The following is a 21534-nucleotide window of genomic DNA, read 5'->3' on the forward strand; positions in this document are numbered from 1 at the left end:
CCCCCCCCCCCCCCCCCCCGCGCCACGCAGCCATAGCTGGGGGAGGGGGAGGGGCAGGGTCCTGAACGGCCGTTATTTATTGCATTTGGGTGTTTCCTCTCTGCTGTGCCTGCCTGTCCCCTTTGGGGAGCACAGATTCTGAATTCTGAGTCACAGCCCCGAACCAGATGCGATCTGGGGGAAGGCAGACAGAAGGTCTCCGGGGGCTTTTGATCCAAGTCTTAAATGCTTGAGATTTTTCCCTCCCTGGCTCTGGGTTGAGGTCGGCGCCGTTATTTATTGCATTTGGGTGTTTCCTCTCTGCTGTGCCTGCCTGTCCCCTTTGGGGAGCACAGATTCTGAATTCTGAGTCACAGCCCCGAACCAGATGCGATCTGGGGGAAGGCAGACAGAAGGTCTCCGGGGGCTTTTGATCCAAGTCTTAAATGCTTGAGATTTTTCCCTCCCTGGCTCTGGGTTGAGGTCGGCGTCCTCTTAGCGCCCCACAAAGCAGCAGAAGGTGGCCATCCATGGTTCGGGCCAGCCAGGAGCCCTCGCAGCCCTCAGCATAAGCGCAGGCCGCCAGAGCGCGGAACAAGGCCTCAGTGTGCCTCTTCCCCGGGGTAGGCCTCCCGTGTTAATGAGTCTTTTTGTATTTTTCCTCAAAGCCCTTATGTTCTAACCCACGAGGACCCTTTTACATGCCCGGTAAGGGGCACCAGCTTCAACCTGCCTGCAGGACGGGAGCACAGAACAGCCTCAGCCCGTCGGAGGCCACAAAGCAGACGCCATCCGCCGTACAATCTACTTTGCCGGACAGACTTGCTGGCCTTCTCTGCTTAGCAACGCGCCTACGGTTGGCACATCTGCATTTTGGCATCTGAGGCTCACGTCTGAGAGGAGGAGAAAGTGTTGTGTTTATTAGAAAGGAAGTCTTGTGAAAACAGCTCAGTGCTGCGTGCGTTTTTGGATTTTTCTGGTATGATAGCCAGGATGGTTACTGGTTGCTGGAGATCCCCTAACATTTGGGAGCAGACTCTCTTTTTGACACACCATTGTGCTGAAAAAACAACAATGAAAAGAGTAACGACCTTAACTGAGTGTTACTCCTATGTCTTTGCTAATGAAGTAAAATCAGGAAGTCGATTTCACATAAATTGGGAAATTTCTGAATCTGTAGAGATATCCTATGCTCCCTTAGTAATGCTAAAATTCTGATATATATAGTCCCCATAAGCAGCACAAATTAGTGATTTCTTTAAAACATTTTTATACTTCTGGAATGACTATATTGTAAGTAATCTTTTGATCAAATACCAGCAGCGTAAATGTTTCTTCTGTTCCTCATGAGCCTCAAAACTGATTATTTATGATAAGCGACCGGAGAGAGAACTCTGCCAACACGGTCCAACCTCTGCCAGGGCAGGGGAGAACCGGACAAGCCACAGCACGTGGCTTCTGCCACTGTCCTGCTCACACGGGGCTCGAAGCCAGGTCACAACACTAAATATCTTTTAAAAAGTGTTGTTGTTTTTTTTTTTAAGCTACCACTTGACTGTGTTCCTTAGAATAAATAAAGGCTATTTTATAAATTACACAAGCAGCTCTAGTGCTTTGTTTCTAATCCACAGAGGCAGCCACAAGAAAGGACTCTGGTCTAAATGATTCTGAAACCACCACTCCTCACACCTGGGTCTTGGCTTGGCCAATGAATTGGACCCCGATCAGCCCAAGTCCCAAATCCTGACCTGATCTGAGGAGCTGCCATGGAGAGCTGGGCCCTAAGCTGCACGGTCCCCAGGCAGCCTAGCGTGCACCATGCTGGTAGACCTGGGAACGAGGGCAGTGAAGGCATAGGCTTCCTTTAGCTCTCCCAAACCCCCAGCCTTTTGCACTATACTGACTGTGTGTGTATTTGTGTGTGTATATGTGTGAACCAAACCAGTACATTTGGAAAATGGGCAGAGAAGCACAGATATGAGCAGTGGGGGACAGGATCTCCACTGAGCCCCTGACCAAGGAAAAGACTAATTTGGCTGAGCCCAGCAGAGCCTAATGAGCATAGGTTTGGGGGGCCACCCTTTTTCCCATTCAGGAGGCAGACCTGTGTTCGCTGGGAAGATGGACCATCTACTAAGATGGCCCCAGCCCGTTGGGTCCTGTCCTCCCTCTTGACTCCCCAGAGACAGGAAAACAGCTACAGTGGCACTGGAGGACACAAAGACACACAAGATTGGAGTTTCTACTAAGTCGGTGACAAGGTGGGACATACAAAAATGGGAGCAGCCAGCGGATCTTCAGTGAGAGTCAGGACTCTTGGTTCAACCTAATGGGTGATCTAGACAGAGGACAACTGTTGGCCAGACAGCACAGCTCCTGGCCTTGAGCCTGACACCTGGGCTAATGTGGGTTGTTGGAGAAACTAATGTCCAGTTTGATGGCCATAACTTCCATTGGCTTTAAGATGGATGGGCCACAAATTCAACACAGCTACACAATGCTAGTCTTGGCTCAAATGTGATGAGGACATGGCCAACCCTCTTTGCTTACCCATCCCCATCCAAAGGAGGTGGCTCCATGTGGAGAGAAGCCCTGCCTTGCCTGGAGACCAAGACCCATGAGGTAGGCCTTTCTGGATCAAGAGAAAGAAAAAGGTGTTGGTGGCAGTGATGGGCAGCTTCCTGCCGGGAGCAAGACTAGCAGTGACAGTTCTAAAGTGACCCAAGCAAAATTCAACCCCAGTGAGGTTGATCAGAAAAGGCTAATGAGAGACTCTCCCTGGACTTCACAGCTCTGGCTTCAGTCCCTGCCCTCAAGGCCCTGTAAGTCCAAGGGCATTTCTTGGTGAGCTTTCAGTGGAAGGGAAACCCCAGCCCCTGGGGGGCCTCTCCAATCCACCCCTGCCCCTGGCTGATCTTATCGGGAACACTGAATGGAAGCTCACTTCCCCCAAACCCCAGAGCCAGACAAACCAGGTACCTGCCTGAGCCAAGGTGCAGTTTTCAAACCTCAGGGCTGCGGGCAGAGTGGGGAGCACTGCTGGGGATGTGTAGCCAGACATGGCTGACTGTCGGTATAGCTGTTTACTCACAGGGACAGAGGCCACCTGGGTTTCTAGTCCTACCCTCTTACCCCAGTGGAAGGATGTCTTGGACAGTATTTGTGCTATTTTAGGGTCATCTAACTTTGACTTGAAGAGTGGGCCTATGAGGCTGCTGTGGCTTTGGACATCAGAGAGCAAAAGGGTCCCTGCTAACTGCAAAGATCCTTATCTTATCTACCACCTGCTGGGCACCATTGATTGCTGGCCAGCATGCATCAGCCCCTGGGGGTGCTTGGGGACAAGACAACCCATGAGACTGAGGGAAGACATTTGTTTTCCACAAGCATTGTTTACTTGAGGCTCTGTAAAGTTATCTAGAAGAGAATTTTCCATATTATAGCTTTGGAGTTTATCATGACATCAAACACAGATGCCCCCCAAATTCCTCGATCTGCACATAAAGCCAACAACCTCTCTCGGGCTTCAATGCTAGCCCCTCCATGGCGAACAAGCCTTCTCTGGAATTCTAATGAGAGGCCCAGAGACAGGGGCAGGTACACTCCCCAGAGGAAACACAAAGGAGAGGGCCGGAGGTCAGCTGCATTTGGAGTTTTGTCTTTATTTCCATTACATCGAACAGCCAGTCCTGACAGCCATCTCTGGGCCTGGTGGCCACGCTAGACAATGCACTTCCTCGCCCCAGAGCCATGGCTCGGGACGGAAACAGCTGGGTCATCCAGGGCCTGACTCCCAGGACCTCCTCACACAGACATCACAGACTCGGACGATCTTAAAGAGCAGGGGCGGAGCCAGGGAGCGGCCGGGACGCCCAAGCCAAGCGCCTGGGAGGATGCCCGCGGTGCCGCCCGGCCCCTCGCCCCTCCTCCCCCGGGGAACAGAGGCCCCCACCCCGCGTCCCTGGCCGGACAGCCAGAGGTGCGCCACCTGCCAACTGCTCGGTCTGCTCCCGGCCAAGCCTGCTGCTCAAAGCCTGCGTCTACAATGTCACCAGAGCTTCCTCCTCTGTGTCCTGGACCCGGTCCAGGGCTCCCGAGGAAGCTGTGGTTTGGGGCGAGGAGTCGGCCCCGGCAGGGCGGGGCGGCGGCTCCCACTCCGGACGCGGGCCACGCCCTCTTGGACGCGAACACACCCCCATTTCCCGGGGCCCACAGAGACACGCCTCGCCCTGCAGCCAAACAGCAGGAAGGCAGATTTGTACGAGTATATGCAAGGTCCTGGAATTCTCGCCCGGTTGCCACACAGTCTACGGAGCATGATTGGGGGAGGTTGTGCAACTGCCCGAGAATCCGGGGCTCTCCAGGTTCTCATCACAGGTGTCCGGTGAGCCTTGGGGTAGGGCCAGACGCCAACTTGGCCACCTTTGGGTGGCACCGATGGCCTTGCTTCAGCAGGCTCTTCCTAGAGTTGGGGAGCCCAGGTCTGTAGGAGCTGCGTGAGTGGGAGTGTAAGTTGGGGAGAGGGGACCATGCCCGTGCAGCGCCCCCCCCCCCAAACTGCAGCAGCTCTGCCTGGCAGGCCAGCAAGCGTTGCCCCCAAGCCCCCAGGCAGGATCCACACGGGTGCGGTGGTAGGCGAGGGTGGACCTTGCGGGAGGCCCCACCCAACTCAGGCTGAGACTGACAACCCCTTCTCCACCCCATGGAGCCTGTGCCCAGCAGCTGGCCTGCATTCTCAGTCTCTAGGAACCCCATGGGTGGGTCCTTCCCCCGGGGGGCCCAGTGAGTCACTTCCCCAAGCCCCCGAGGCCTTAGTTGAAGGTGCCTCCCTCTCCAGCAAAGCTTTCTTTGTTCTCTTGCTGGCTTCACTTCACAACCCTTTCCTCCCCTCTCCCTTGCAGACTCAGGTCCTGCGGGCTCTAGGGGCACCGGCTGTAAGCAGCACAGAGGTAGGCAAATGGATGCCACCTGGAAAGTGGGGTGGCACTGCAGAGAACAGGAGCTTGCTTTCTCATTCGCTTCCCATGTCACTGCTCTCTCAGGGCTCCATATCTCTCCCTGCCCCAGATGGGGCAGGGTGCAGCAGAGCCGGGCGCAGCACCATTACTGGATGTGCGCCAGGAAGGCAGGCGGTTGGGGTGCGCTCATGCTGGTCAGCACCACCAGGAGCTGCTCAACTGGCCCCTGACACTTCCCTGGCGTCAGGGAGAGGCTTCCTTGGCTCAGATGATGGCAAGATCACCACTCCCTCCTCCCTCTCCTTTCCTTGGCCTCCCCCAGGTCCCTTGCCCTAGTGCCCAGGCGAAGTGCAGCCCAGGAAGGGAATTCAGCAAAGTGCCTTGGGACACAGCTTCTAGTTGGCTTCCTCTCCCCTCCCCACCTTCCAGCCACAGCCAGGCAGGCCACGTGGTAGGCTCACTGTGCGGCTGGTGCCCAGCTGCTGGGTGAGCTGGGCCGCCCCGCACTGAAGGCAGCTGTCTGCCGCACATCTTGTGTGTGCGAGTGCCAGCCTTGCAGCCAACTGGAGCTCTGGTTTTGGAGAAGTAGAAGACTCATTAAAAAAAAAAAAATCTGTATGCACGAAGATTCTCAAGTTTTGTTTACGATAGTAAAAAGAGAACATGGGGAGAAACTCCAGTGTCCTAAACACAGAGGAATGGTGCATTCTACTATGGAACATCATTTGATGAAATGTATTCATCTTTCCAGAAACATATATTGTCTACAGTCGGCCAGACACTTGCATGGCCTCTGGTCAAGATGAGGGGTTTCAGGAGACCAGGCTCAGAGCCCTGCAGCAGCTCACCAAATCCTTAAGCCACACCCATGACCAAGGAGCCATCAATAGTCTTTATTTGCACAGAAAAAGAAAGGCATGGGGTCCCTCAGCTAACAAGGACCAGAGAAGCAGCCCCAGCTGACTCCAGAGACTGTGCTCCTGCCACTAAAAACAATGGCTAATGTACTAGTTCCATATTGCCGCTGTGACATATTACCACCAACTTAAAACAAGACGCATTTATCATCATGCAGTCCTGGAGATCAGAGGTCTGGATTGGGTCTCACCAGGCTAAAATCAAGGTGTCAGCAGAGCTGCATTCCTTTCTGGCGACTCGAGGAGAGAATGTGTCTCAGTGCATTTTCCATCTCCTAGAGCCTGCCACATTCCTTGACTCCTGGCCCCTTCCTCCACCTTCAAAGCCAGATCAAATCTTTTTGATCCTGACTCTTCTGGACTCATGATTACTTTGGGCCCACCCAGATAATCTGGGAGAATCTCCCTATTTTTAAGGTCAATCTATTAACCTGAATTCCATTTGCAACCTTAATTCCCCCTTGCCATGGCACCTAACAGAGCCACAGATTCTTAGGTTTAGAAGGTAGACATATTTGGGGCCTTATCCTGTCTATGACGGCTAAGTAGCAAATTTATCTACTCAAAAACAATTGAACACCAGCTATGTGTCCTGCACGAGTTAGTTGAGGTTCTGCTGGGGATACAGCAGTGAATGAAGAAGACAAAAATCCCTGACCTTGTGGAGTTTACACTCCAGTGGAGGGAGACAGACAATATATGAAATAAATAAGCAAATGTATCATAAGTTAGAGGGTGCTAACTGCTAAGGGGAAAGATAAATCAGGGAAGGGGCTAGGCAGTGTGTATGTATTGGTATTTTGGTCAGTGTGCTGGACATCTGTAATTTGCTCCTCTCCCCGCCTGATGCCTTGCAGCTGATATCTGTGAGCAACTTGAAGGGTACTGCTGGCTTCCTGTTGGGCACGGCTGATGGGAAATACCTTCAGGGGCCCAGAAGGATGAAAGTGAGGTCAGCATCCCTCATCCCTCCTCCAAAAGCCTCAGCTCCTATTAGGATTCTTTTCCCATACGGCCTCCCCAGCTCCAAGAACATCTTCCTTTCTTTGTTCCTTCAGACCTAGAGATGGTAACTGTGGCTGCCTTTACTAGCCTCAGGGAGACTCACTACCTCTTCTAGTTTCCCTATACCCTGTCCAAACCTTTGTAAATAGTACTTTATTAAACTCTCCTCAGATAGTCCTAACTTGGGGTTGCCATCTGTTTTCCTAGGAAGGATTTGCTGAGCTGGAAACATTTAGATAAAGCCCCACAGAAGATAAGGTGGGAGACATGCAGATATCTGGAGGAAGAGCATTTGGGGCAAGGTGGCTGCAAGTGCAAAGGCCCTGTGGTAAAAGCATGCACGATGTGTTTGAGAAACAGCAAGGAGGCTTGTGTGGTTGGAGTGGGTAAGAGAGTGTAGAGTGGCAGGTGATGTCACTGGGATACCTGGGATAGGACAGAAGTCAGATCATGTCGGGTCTTTGAAGAAGGTGCTGGAAGTGCTTTACCTATATCCCCTCAGCACTCCCCATTGGATGCACACAGACTCTGCGGCTTCCTACTGCCTCTGCAGCTCTCTGTCTGAGGGCCTTTGCTGGCCACAGGTATACAGTAGACCCTTGTGCAGGGAGCCAGCCAGGGAGTTAATGATCCTGGGAGTAGTCCCTAACCTATGTGGAGTTGGTGAATAAATACGCAGGTGCCTTGCCTCTTGGGTTTGACAGTTGTGAGGCATGCTCTAGGCATGCTCAGAGATCCCCAGGGTGGGTTGAGCTCCTGTTACCCACAGTGGTAATTCACTTATTAACACACCCTGTACTGGCTTCCTTCCTTTTCCCTGTCTCACTTCCTTGTTTATCTCCCCATGCTTCCAGAAATCACTTCTCAAGTGAACTACTTATATTCAAGCCCTTGCCTCAGCATCGGCTTCTAGAGCAACCCAATGTAAGATACCCTGTGAGCCATTATCAGGATTTGGGCCTCTAGGAGAGCAAGGTGAGCAGCCACTGCAGAGTAGTGAGCAGAGGAGTGACATGGGCTGAAGGGGGCAAGGGAGAAGCAGGGAGGCCAGGTAGACGCTACTGCAATAGTTCAGAGGAGTGATGAAGTTGGCTTGGAGCAGGTAGAAGCAGTGCAGGTGGTCAGCAGGGGGTAGATTCTGGATACTCTTTGAAGAGCCAGTGTGATTGGCTGCCTGGTCACCTGTGGGATATGAGAAACAGTAAGGTGTCTATGGTGATTTCAAGACTTTTGGCCTGAGGAAAGGAAGGATGGAGTTGCCTTTTACTGGGATGAGGAAGATTGTTTGGTGGAAGGCAAAGCAAAGAAGGCCGGGAGCTCAATTTTGGGTATGCTGAGCTGAGGTGCCTGTCAGACATGTGAGTGGAGATGCCAAGCAGGCAGATGGTCAGGGACACACGCAGGGAGCTCAGGAAGGTGTCCAGGCTGCAGGTAGAAGTGGAGAGTCATCAGTAGATATATGGCATATGCAGTCAGGACTGGATGCGGTATCCAAGGGAAGGAGTGTGGAAAGGAAAGGGCAGAGGCCCCAGGACTGAGTCCCAGGCCCCTAACATCCAGAAGTCAGAAGAGAGAAGAGGGGACCAGCAGAGGAGTCCAGAAGGAACAGCCAGCAGTGGGGGAGGGGGGCCAGGAGGCTAAGCGAGGAGGAAGGGATCAGCCTGCCAGATGCCGCTGATGAGGCAGGTGAGAGGCGGCCTAGGGCTGCTGGATCCAGCAGCATGGAGCTCACAGTGACTTTAATACCAGCTCTATCAAGTGGAATGAGGAGGCAAGAACCTAAAAGGAGATTATGCAAGAGAGAACAGGAGGAAAGTCAAAACAAACATGGATGACTTTTGAAGGAAAAGTCATCAAGTATATTAAATTAATTTTGTTTCATTTTGAAATCATCCCAAATCTGCAAAAACAAGTTGCAAGTATGCAAAAGTATTTTTCTGATGAACCACTGCATAGTAACTTGCTGGCATGGTGCTTCATCACCCCCAAATAATTCAGTGAGTGTTTTGTACAAACAAGGACATTCTCCTATGTAACCATCATACAGTTACCAACACCAGGAAAGTCCATCAATACTCTTCTGACTCATTTAGGTTTTCCCAATTGTTCTGGTAGCATCCTTATTAGCAAGCTGTCCCGTTCAGAATTGTGTGTGTACTTAGCACTCATATCTTTCTTCCCTCTGTCTGGAAAGGTTCTGCTTTTCCTTACCTTTCATCTCCTTCACATTTTTGATGATTACAAGCCAGTTATTTTGCAGAATGTCCCTCAATTTGGGCTTGTCTGATATATTTTTTTCATGGTAAGAGCAAGTTATGTGATCTAGCAATTCCACTCTAGAAATACACCCCAAAGAACTGAAAACAGATGATGAAACAAATACTTGCATGGTACTATTCACAATAGCCAATAGGTGGAAAGAACCCAAATTATCTATCGACGGGTGAGAAGACAAACAGTGGTACATACACACAATGGAATATTATTCAGCCACGAGAAAGAATGGGTACTGATACATGCTAGACCTGGATGAACTTTCCAAGCAGTATGTATAGGGAAAGACGTCAGTCACGGAAGACCGCATACTGTATGATTCCATTTATAGGAAATATTTGGAATCAGTAAATCCATAGAGACAGAAAGCAGATTAGTGGTTATTGGGGAGGGAGGGCGGGTAATGGGGAATTGCTGCTTAATGAGTATGGGGGTTTTATTCTGGAGTAATGAGAATATTTTGGAACTACATAGAGGTGGTGGTTGTACAACATTGTGAATATACTGAGTGGCCTGGAATCATTTGCTTTAAAATGGTTACATTTGGTATATCAATTTCACCTTGATTTTTTAAAAAAAAGATTCAGATCATGCACCTTTGGCAAGAATATCCAAGGAGGGCATTCCTGTTCTTCTCATGATCTCACCCTATCAGGTGGCACATACTTTCTATTTGTCCCGTTATCGACGGTGCTTACTTCGATCACTAGATCAAGGCGGTGTCTACTAGGCTTCTCCTCCATAAAAGTCACTCCTTTTCTCTGTAATTAATAGACTTTACAGGTAGCTACTTTGAAACTGAGTATGGCCAGTCCCTCATAGAATTTTCCATCTATTCATTTATCTGTTTAGGTCAGTGACTTCCTAGCCATTCATTTCTAGTCTATTCAAGGGGTTATAATCTGTTACATTCATTACTTATTTTGGTGCTCCAACTGCCCCAGACTTGGCCAGTGGGAGCCCCTTTATGTTGGTTTCGGACATTTTTTGGATATGTACCATCATTTCTCAAGTACCTCCTTGCTTACTGGCCAAACAAGCTCATCTTGTATTTTCCCTGCCCCAGTACTGCAGTCAGTCCTTCTGGCAAAGAAACTTATTTCATTCTAATGGAGAATAGTATTTAGAAACCAAGATACAGGGCTAGGTGTACTCATTGCTATTGGGGTGTTGGTTTTCCCAGACCTTCTCAGTGGACAATGCTAGAGAATATATGTGTGCATATATACTCATGCTTTTATGCATATTATTCCTCTCTATACAGAAAATCATGAGTTCTTACTAATACTTTCAATTCTCAACCCAACATCACGTCTCAGTCTAGTGTTCTCCTGTTCATATCTGAAACTCTCTTTTCTAGCAGTGAGAAATATCACTCCCATAGCCTTAAAATATCCAGTCACTGCCCTCCCCACAAACCCTCAGACGCCTTCCTCATCCTGCTTGGGCTCTGACACATGTGCTAGGTCACACCCCTGCACAGATGCTACCCTCATCCAGCATGGGTTCACACCCCCCCACCCTGCACTGAGCTACTCTCCTATGCAGATGTCCTTCTCACCTCTCGGGGTGCAAGCTCTACTTTGGACAACTGCAGAAAGGAAGAACTCTGATAAAACATCATGCATAAAAAGCAGATGAACAGACCTTATACATTCTATATTTACAGCTTTAAATTTTGCATGGAAAAAAGACCGTAGAAATTATACTAAAATTATAATTGGTATGGTTGTGGGTTAAAATTATGAAGGCTTTTTTTTTTCTTTTCCATACTTCCCAAATTATCTGTAATATGGTTACATTACTTTTCAATTAAAATATTTAAAGGAAAACATCATTTAAATTGCACTTTCTAAATCATCTCAAGCTGCATACAGCATGGTCAGGATCCATACTCATGGTCCAAGAAGATGCCCCCACATTTTAATAGAAGATCTGGAGAAGAGCAGTTTTGTATCAAAACAAACTGGGATCAGAATACAAAGTTCTCTTGAATTTTAAAAATCAGACATGAGCCAGTTTGGGGGGAAAACAATACTTTTCCTTTCTTCTCCCTGTGTTGTAAGGCTCAATATCACGTGCTGCCTTGACATCAGAAGGACCTCAAATGTCCCAACTGCAAGTTTCCTCCTCATCCTGCTCCTAGAGATAAAGTTCCTCAGCCAGAGAACCCTCCTTATCAAAGTGATCCTGCACAGTTCCTGTTCATCCCTGATCTCAGTGCCCTGCCAGCTCACGAAATTATTCAAACAAACTGATCACATCCTCCTGCAGGAACCAGGGGGTACCTCACTCTCCTGATACTATGCAGCCCCTGCTTGTTCATTCTGTTCCCAAGTGCAACTCCCATGCGACCCTGCGTGGCACGTGGTGTCCTCCAGGCTATGAGTATATGTGACTATTAAAATGTTATTGATCACACGTGCCCAATCTCAGTGGTTGTGTAGTCAACCATTCCCACAACCCTAGGGCGGGAAGCCCTCCCTCACCAAGAGGGCAAAGGAGAGGTGATCAAAACACTGCCCTCTAATTACAACTAAATATCCTGGAAGTTTTCGAATAGACAATGATTAGAAGATTCTTAAAGCTGGAAAGCAGAAGGTGAACTAGCGAGGGACCTCAAGACTTGAGGAACAATGAGGTAGTTAGTTCCCCCAAGGACTCGGCGCTGAAGAGTCCTACAACTCAGAACCACTAAGAGGCATTAAAAAACAAACACAAAAACAACAAGGAAAGCCTGCTTTCACTGGACAAAGGACGAGTAAAGGAAAAGCCCAAGAGAGACCTAGTGGGGAGCTCCAGTCACCGCTCCATGACCAAGGCACCGGTATGAGGTCTGATTCCCCCGTAGCAGTTGTACGATCAGAGTACAGGTTGGTCCAACTGCAGGAGCAGCATCAGCTGAGCCCTGTGTCTACTTACCCTCCACCTAGTGGCATAAAAAGACCCAGGCCCAGCAGCTTCTGTCTCCCACCCCCAACTCTCCAGCTGCAGAGAGTGGCCCAACACCACCAGGTATCTCTGGGAACAACCCCAACAGATAACACCAATAGAGACTGAGCAGTAGCCCCAGCAGTTCTAGAAGAATAAAGCTAGAAGCCAAGAATCACAATGGAAAATTTCTGATAACCCAACCATCATAAATATATGTATACCAGAACCTACATACTAAATCTAAACAGAGTGACTGGCCACTAAAACAGATTTAAATAGGTCAAGAGTGTCATAGCATAATAACCAAAACATCCAGGATACAATTGAAAAGCACTCATCTTTCCAAAGCATCACAATTTGAGGGAGAAAAGACAACTGACTCCAATACCTAGATGAATCAATGTTGGAACTAACTAGCAAGAATTTTAAAGCATTGGGGCGCCTGGGTGGCACAGCGGTTAAGCGCCTGCCTTCGGCTCAGGGCGTGATCCCGGCGTTATGGGATCGAGCCCCACATCAGGCTCTTCAGCTATGAGCCTGCTTCTTCCTCTCCCGCTCCCCCTGCTTGTGTTCCCTCTCTCGCTGGCTATCTCTCTCTCGGTCAAATAAATAAATAAAATCTTTAAAAAAAAAAAAAAGAATTTTAAAGCATTATCATGAAAATGCTTCAACAAATATTTGCAAATTCTCTTGGAACAAATAAAAAAAAAAACCTTAGCAAAATGTAGCAGTATTTAAAGAGAGCCGAATGGAAATTACAAAATTGGAATATACAACCGAAAAGAAAAACCCAGTAGATGGACTCCATACTAGAATGGAGATGACAGAGGATAGAAACAATAAACTTGAAGACAGATGGATAGACTCTACTCAGTCTAAACAATGGATAGAAAACAGACTGAAAAAGAAAATGACAGAGCCCCAGAGTTCTGTGGGACAATAACAAATATGTAATATTCATACAATCAGAGTCCCAGAAGAGAAGGAGTGTGGGACTGAAAAAGTATTTGAAGAAATACTATAAAAATAAAAATAAAAAATAGGGACACCTGGGTGGCTTAGTCTGTTGAATGTCTGCCTTCAGCTCGGGTAGTGATTCTGGGGTTCTAGGGTGGAGCCCCTCTTTTGGCACCCTGCTCAATGGGGAGTCTGCTTCTCCCTCTCCCTCTGACCCTCCCCCTGCTTGTGCTCTCTTGTGTGCAAGCATGCTCTCTCTCTCTAAAATGAATAAATAAAAAATCATTTAAAAATAAAATAAATAAAAAATAAACCAACCCCACACCAAGATGGAACATAATCGAACTTCTAAAAACTAAAGACAAAGAAAAAAATATTTTAAAAACCTGGAAAGAAATGACACATTACCTGTCAAGGAACATCAGTTAAAACGAGAATGGTTTTTTTCATCTGAAACCATGGGGTCAAAAGTAAGTAGCATAATATTTTTCAAGTACTGAAAGAAAAGAACCGTCAACCACAAATTCCTCTATCCAGTAAAACTATCCTTCAGAAATGAAGAAAAAATAAAGTCATTCTTAGGAAAGCTTAGAGAACTTGTTAATTGCAGATCTATCCTTGGAGGAAGCTCTCCAAACAGAAAGAAAATGATAAGAGAAGAAGGCTGAGACATTCAGAAAAGAAAGAAAAACAATGGAATGGGTAAAAATTAAAGGTAAATGCAACGAACTCTTCGTTGCCTCGTGAGTTTCTTTAATCATATTTTGTGGTTAAAGCACAAGTTATAATACTATCTGATGTGGTGTTCAATACAGAGAGAGGAAATGCTTAACATCATTATGTTTAAAAAGCAAGGACAGTAAAACAGATGGTTTTTACACTTCACTTGAAGTGGTCAAACATCGACACCAGTAGACTGTGATATGTTGTGTATGTATATAGTAATACCTACAGCAACCACAGAGAAAACTATAAAAAGCAATATACTCAAAAAATCATGAAGAAATTAAAATGAAACTAAAAATGCTCAAATAGCCCACAGGAAGGTAAGAACAAAGAAACAGAAGGATGAGAATCAGAGGCCACAAACAGAAAACAAATAATAAAATGACAGACTTAAGCTCTAACATATCAATAAATACTTTAAAAATAAATGCTCTAAATTCACAAATTAAAAGACAGAGATTGACAGAGTATGTTAAAACACACACATACACACACACACAACCACAATCCAAGGATATGTTGTCCACAAGAAACTTACTTCAAACATAATGACATAGGGAGGTTAAAAATAAAATGATGAAAAATATATATCATGCAAACACTAATTAAAAAAAATTGGCAATGTTTTTTTGGATTTAACACCAAAAGCAAGGTAACAAAACCAAAAATAAGCAAGTGGAAATGCATCAAACTAAAAAGCTTCTGCACAGCAGAAGAAACCACCCAACAAAAATGAAAATGTAACTTACAGCACTGGAAGAAAATATTTGAAAATTATATATCTGATAAGGGGTTAATATCCACAATATATAAAGAGCTCATATAACTCAAAACAAACCAAAAAACAAAACCCCACAAACACCAGTTAAAAAACGGGCAGAGGATCTGAATACACATTTTCTAAAGAAGACATATGACATACAAATGGCCAACAGGTACATGAAAAGGTGCTCAGCATGGCTAATTATCAGGGAAATGCAAATCAAAATCACAGTGAGATGACCTCACACCCATTAGAATGGCTATCATCAAAAAGACAAGAGAAAACAAATATTGGTGAGGGTGTGAAGAAAAGGGAATCCTTGTACAATTCCCCTGTTGGTGGGATTGTAAACTGGTACAGCCACAATGGAAAACAGTATGGAGGATCCTCAAACAATTAAAAATAGAACTACCATATGATCCAGAAATTCTGCTTCTGAGTATTTATCTGCAGAAAATGAAAACACAAACTCAAAAAGATATATGCACCCCCATGTTCATTGCAGCATTGTTTACATTAGCCAAGACATGGAAGAAACCTAAGTGTACACGGATAGAGAGAAGGATAAAGAAAATATGGTATGGCTGTACAATGGGATATTATTCTGCCATAAAAAAGAAAGCAATCTTGTCATTTGTGACATCATGGATGACACCTTGAGGGCATTATGCTAAGCAAAATAAGTCAGACAGAGAAAGACAAATACAATATGATCTCACTTATTTTTTTTTAAGATCTTATTTATTTATTTGACAGAGAGAGAGACAGCCAGCGAGGAGGGAACACAAGCAGGGGGAGTGGAAGAGGAAGAAGCAGGCTTCCAGCGGAGGAGGGAGCCCGATGCGGGACTCAATCCCAGGACCCTGAGATCACGCCCTGAGCCGAAGGCAGATGCTCATGCGCCCCTATGATCACACTTAAATATGAAATCTAAACAAGCAAACAAAGAAAATACACCAAACTCATAGATACAAAGAACAAATTGGTGGCTGTCAGAGGCAGGAGGTGGGCATGGGGGAAAGGGTGAAAGTGGTCCTTCTAGTTATAAATTTCTACTTATAAAATAAATTAGTCCTGAGGAATGTACAGCGTGGTGACTATAGTTTGTAATACTACATTGTATATTTGAAAGTTGCTTAAAGAGTAAATATTAAAAGTTCTCATCACAAGAAAAAATTTGTGACTATGTATGGTGATGATGTTAATTAGACTTTTTCTGGTTAACATTTTGTGATACATATGAATATCAAATTATTATGTCATATATCTGAAACTAATATAATGTTAAATGTCAATTATATCTCAATAAAAATAAATAAAATGATGGAAGAGATATATCATGCAAACATTAACTTGAAAAAAAATAGGAGTGGCCAAATTAATACTAGGTAAAGTAGACTTCAGAGCAAATTAAGTTACTAAGCACAAAGAGCCACATTACTTAATCCACCAGGAAGATCTAGCTATCCTTAAGTTATGTGCACCAAACAACAGAGCCTCAAAATACATGAAGCGAAAACTGACAGATCTAAAAGAAGAAATAGACAAATTCACAATTATAGTTGGGAACTTTAACACCCCACTCCTAATAAATAATTGACATACTAGACGGAAAATCAGCGAAGATAACTATGAACCAGCAGGATCTAATTGCCATCTATAGAATATTCCACCCAACAACAGCAGAACAATTATTTGTAAGTACCCATGAAGCATTCACCAAGATAGACTATATCTTGGGTCATAAAACAAACCTTAACAAATTTAAAAGAATTGAAATCATATGGAGTTTGTTCTCTGACCATAACGGCATCAAACCAGGAATCAATAACAGAAAGTTCAGTAAGAAAATCTTCAAACACTTTGAAATTAAACAACATACTTCTGAATAGTCCATAGGACAAAAAGGAACTCCCAAAAGAAAAGAAGAAATATATATATATGTATGTATAACTGAGTGAAAATGAAAACACATTTCAAAATTTGTGAGAGGCAGCTAAAGAAGTGATAAGAAGGGGTGCCTGGGTGGCTCAGTCGTTAAACGTTTGCCTTGGGCTCAGGTCATATTCCCAGGGTCCTGGGATTGAGCCCTGCATAGGGCTTCCTACTCAGCGGGAAGCCTGCTTCTCCCTCTCCTATTCCCCCTGCTTGTGTTCCCTCTCTCGCTGTGTCTTTCTCAGTCAAATAAATAAAATTAAAAAAAAAAGTGGTAAGAAGAAAAATTATAGCACAAATGCTTACATTTAAAAAAGGAAAAAATTTCAAACCAATCAGCTAAGCTCCCATCTCAGGAGCCTAGAAAAGGAAATTAAAAGTATACAAATTGGAAAGGCAGAAATAAGACATTCTCTATTTGCAGATGACATTGTTGGTGAGTAAAATCCCAAAAAATTTACCAAAAAAAAAAAAAAACCCCACTAAGTTTTAGAACTAATAAGTGAGTTCAGTAAGGTTGCAGGAGATAATATCAACACATAAAAATCAATTGCATTTCTGTATACTAACAATGAACAAGTGAAAACCAAAATTTAAAAATGCAATGCCATTTAAAATTGCTCCAAAAAATTACATATATATATAAATCTAGTAAAACATGTACAAGATCTGTATGATGAAAATTATAAAATGCTGATGAAAGAAATCAAAAGATATAAATATGTGGAGAGACATACTATGTTCATTGATTGGAAGACTCAACATAGTAAAATGTCCAGTCACCCAAAAATGATTTATAGGTTTAATGCAACTCCTATCAAATTCTCAGCAAGGTTTTTTGGAGACATAGAAATAATTATTTGAAATTTTATATGGAAAGACACAGGCCCCAGCTTGGACGAAACTAATTGAAAAAGAATACAGTGGGAGAAAATATTCTTGATGTTAGGGTTCACTACATAACTACAATAATTAAGATAGTGTGACTATTAGCAAAGGGTTAGACAAATAGAACAGAGTAGAAAACATAAAAATAGACCCACACAAATACGCCCAATTAATATTTGGCAAAGTAGAAAAAGCAATTCATTGGAGTGTTTGCCTTTTCAATAAATGGTGCTGGAGCAATTGGACATTCATAGTGAAAAAGAGAGAGAGAAAAATAAATAAACCTTGACTTAAATTTCATTCCTTATACAAAAATTAACTCAAAATGGATCATGGATTTAAATGTAAAATGTAAACTTACAAAATATCTAGAGAAAAACACAGGAAGAAATGTTCAGGACCCACCATGAAGCAAAAAGTTCTTAGAATGAAATTAAAAGCATGATCCATAAAATGAAAATTTGATAAAATAGACTTCATTAAAATTAAAATGAAAAACTTTTGCTCTGCATAAAACTCAGGATGAAAAAGGCAAACTACAGACTGGAAGAAAATATTTGCAAATTACTAATCTAACAAAGGACTACTACCTAGAACACATAAAAAACCCTAAAAACTCAACAGTTTAAAAACTCAAAACAATGCAATTAAAAAATGGAGGAAAAAACTATACAGACATTTCACTGAAAAAGACATACAGATGTCAAATAAGCACATGAAAGAAAACTCAACACTGGATAATGTATGGAATTGTTGAATCACTCTATTGTACACCTGAAACTACTATAACACCGTATGCTAACTATACTAGAACTAAAATAAAAACTTAAAAATGTGCTCAACACCATTAGCTGTTAGAGAAATTTAAAGCACACCTAAAATCTGTAAATAGCTAAAATAAAAATGCTGGTGAGTATGTTGCAAAACTGAATGACTCATACAATTGCTGGTGGGAAAATTTCAGCCACTCTGAAAATTAGTTTGACAGCTCCTTTTAAAACTAGAAGTGGACTTAGCATACCACCCAGCAATTGCATTCCTGGGCATTTAGCCCAGAGAAATGAAAACTTATTTTTATGAAGAAATTCATACACAAGTGTTCATAAAAGCTTTATTCATAATAGCTCCAATTGGGAACCTACCCACATGTCCTTTAGTGGGTAAATACTTAACCTATTTTTGATACATAGCATTTCATGAGATACATCCATCTCGTGAAATACTACTCAGCAATAAAAAAGAATGATCTGTTGAAACACACAACAACTTGAATGAAACTGAGGAAATTATATTTAAAAAAAAGGTAATCTCAAAAGGATGGTACTGCATGATTCCACTTATACAACATTTTTAAAATAACATAATTATAGAGACTGAAAATTGATTAGTGGGTGAAGGGATTAGAAAGGATGAGGGGAATGGAGAAGAGGGGGTGGGAATGTCTGTAAAGGGGTAGTTCCAGTGATGATGGTACAGTTAATTATCTTGATTGGAATGATGGTTACACAAAGCTATTCGTGTGATAAAATAGCATAAACACAAATACACATGCAGAAATAAATGCATGTGTAACAGGTGAAATATGAACAACTCTGTGGATGGTACCAACATCAGCTTCCTAGTGTTTTATTAAATATAGTTCTGTAAGATACCACCTCTGGGGGAAACTGAGTGAAGCATAGGCAGGCCTGCCCTATACATTTCTTTGCAACTTCCTGTGAACCTGTAGTTATTTCAAAATAAACATTTTTTAAAAAATAAAAACAAAAACTTGAGGCTTTGGGCCCGTTCTGCCTACCCTGGGGCTTCTCAGGCTTCTCCTCAGACTGTGGGAGGCTTGTCTCCATGCTCTGTTTCCTGCTCTGAAAGGAGCTCTCCATTTTATCTATGCCCCTGGCATAGCACCTGTGAGGCACTCAGTAAATGTCTTCTGAACAAACTCACATGACTCCAATGATGCAAACATGGAAAGAACACCAAACAGGAGTCCATCCCTTTGGCATTTTCAGTAAAGGCAGGCAAGTGCCAGGAGCGCAGAGCTGAGGTGCTGGGGATGCAGGGGTTCATCACCCATGCTCTTGCAGGGCAGGTGAAGGAGGGGTTGCTGTTGGAGAAGTGCATCAGAAACCAAGTGAGGCCAAAGACACAGAAATGTCGTGGTGGGCAGTGAGGGCATCAGGAGAGGCAGGAAGGGGTGGTGGGGCCTGCCACCACATGGCGTTGAGAGAAGCTGGAGCTCTGACACACACACACACACACACACACACACACACACACACACACCACCCCTTTTAGGGTTCCATCTATGGGCAACATCCCCAGAGGGACATCCTTCTGGCTTCCAGTCCCCATCTCCTGAACCTAGGGGCTTATGCCCAGGTTGTAGGGGGCAGGGGCAGTCTTCTTTGCATTCTCTCCACCTTTTTTCTTCCTCATCATGGCAGACACCACCTTCCTTCTCTTCTTCCAGTTACAAAACAAGAGCTCCAGCACACACTTAGCCAATAAATGCAAGCAGGTATTGAGGAGATGAGAGTCGAGGGCCTTTCACATGGGCTCAGCACACAGGACCTCCTGAATTGTAAACAGACCTGCTCTAGGGGATCTGCTACCCTCATCTCAGTTCTTGGCACCCATTATGGCCCTGTCTCTGGCCCGGGGCAGTGACAGGGAGCATAGCCTCACCTCCTCCCCTCACAATGACTGTCTTAGAGGTGGAAATGCTACCCAAGCAACTGCAGAAGGAATTCTAGTAAGTGCGTGGGAGATCTGCTTCTGCCGGAACTGCTGGCAACTTCCTTGCCTCTGGAAAAGCCTACAAAGGAAACAGATGCCCAGGAGAGAGAGCTGAGGGCTGGGGGAGGAGTCTGAGACCTGAGGAGGGTCTCTCCTGCCTCTAGCCACGTCTGAAGCAGCCGGCTCCACTGCCCCTGGGCTTTTCAGTTATTTGAGCAAACATGTTTCCTGTTCTGTCTTAAGGCAGTTTGAACTGGTTTTTTTCTGCCTTGCAACATAGAGTCCTGACTGATAAAAGGATTATCTATACTAGTATTGTTATGGGCCCAGTTTAGCTAGCCAAACATGATGGAAATGTGGACTTCCTGGAACACATCCACTGCCTAACATAATAGGGAAAACTCTCCATCACTATGAGAAACTAGGAAATGGTGTGAGGCCAGCCTTCATTTCCTCCAAAGGGAAATCTCATCTGAGGAGTAGAGAGGTAGCAGAATGGAGTGGAACGATGTTAATGATACCTTCTCAGAATTTCAGGGGCTAAAGATGAGGGTGAGTTTGAGGCAGTCATTAAAACTTCTAAGAAATATATTCAGCCCTGGAATCCCCAGTTTGGGATTTAGGATTTCCCCCACAGTGGTCCAAGGGAGATAGGTAAAAAACAGGAAAAAAAAATGGTAAAGATCTAACTAATATTCATAATTTTGAGGGGTGATTTCACCTAAAAAGGAAGAGCAAGAAGTCATGAAAATAGAACAATCCAGAGACAGAAATATTCTTGGAAATGAAAAACAGATTGTTTTTCTATGAATCTATGAGAAAAGAACAGGCAAGTTCGAAAAAGAAGATATTAATAAGCCAATCTTATTCACGAAAATACACACAAAAATACTGATAAAATGTTACCAACTGAGTGAAGCAATGTAAAGCCCATCATAACTAAGTAGGGTTTAACCCAATAACATATGGAAGGTTTAGCATTAGAAAAATATTGATGCAATTAACTAAACATAGATTAAAGAAAAAACGAAACACATGATCACCTCAACAGATGCAGAAGAAGCATTTGATAAAATTCTATATGTATTCATTATAAAAATTAGGATAAGAGAACTACAGCAAAAAACTACAGCAAACATTATACCTAATGGTAAAATCCCAGAAAATTTTCCTCTAAAGTAAAAAACATGGGGCATCTGGTTGCTCAGTTGGTTGAGCGTCTGCCTTCAGCTCAGGTCATGATCCCAGGGTCCTGGGATTGAATCTTGCATTGGGCTCCCTGCTCAGCAGGGAGTCTGCTTCTCTCTCTCCCTCCCCTGTTCATTCTCTCTCCCTCCCCCACCCAAATAAATAAATAAAATCTTAAAAAAATTAAATCAGAAACAAGATGAGGGTGCTTATTATCACTGATCCTATTTAACCCTGTACTGGCAGTGCTAGCCACCTCAGTAAGAAAAGAAAA

The sequence above is a fragment of the Ursus maritimus genome, unplaced genomic scaffold, assembly GCF_017311325.1.
Source record: "Ursus maritimus isolate PB19 unplaced genomic scaffold, ASM1731132v1 scaffold_19, whole genome shotgun sequence".
NCBI classification, from domain to species: domain Eukaryota; kingdom Metazoa; phylum Chordata; class Mammalia; order Carnivora; family Ursidae; genus Ursus; species Ursus maritimus.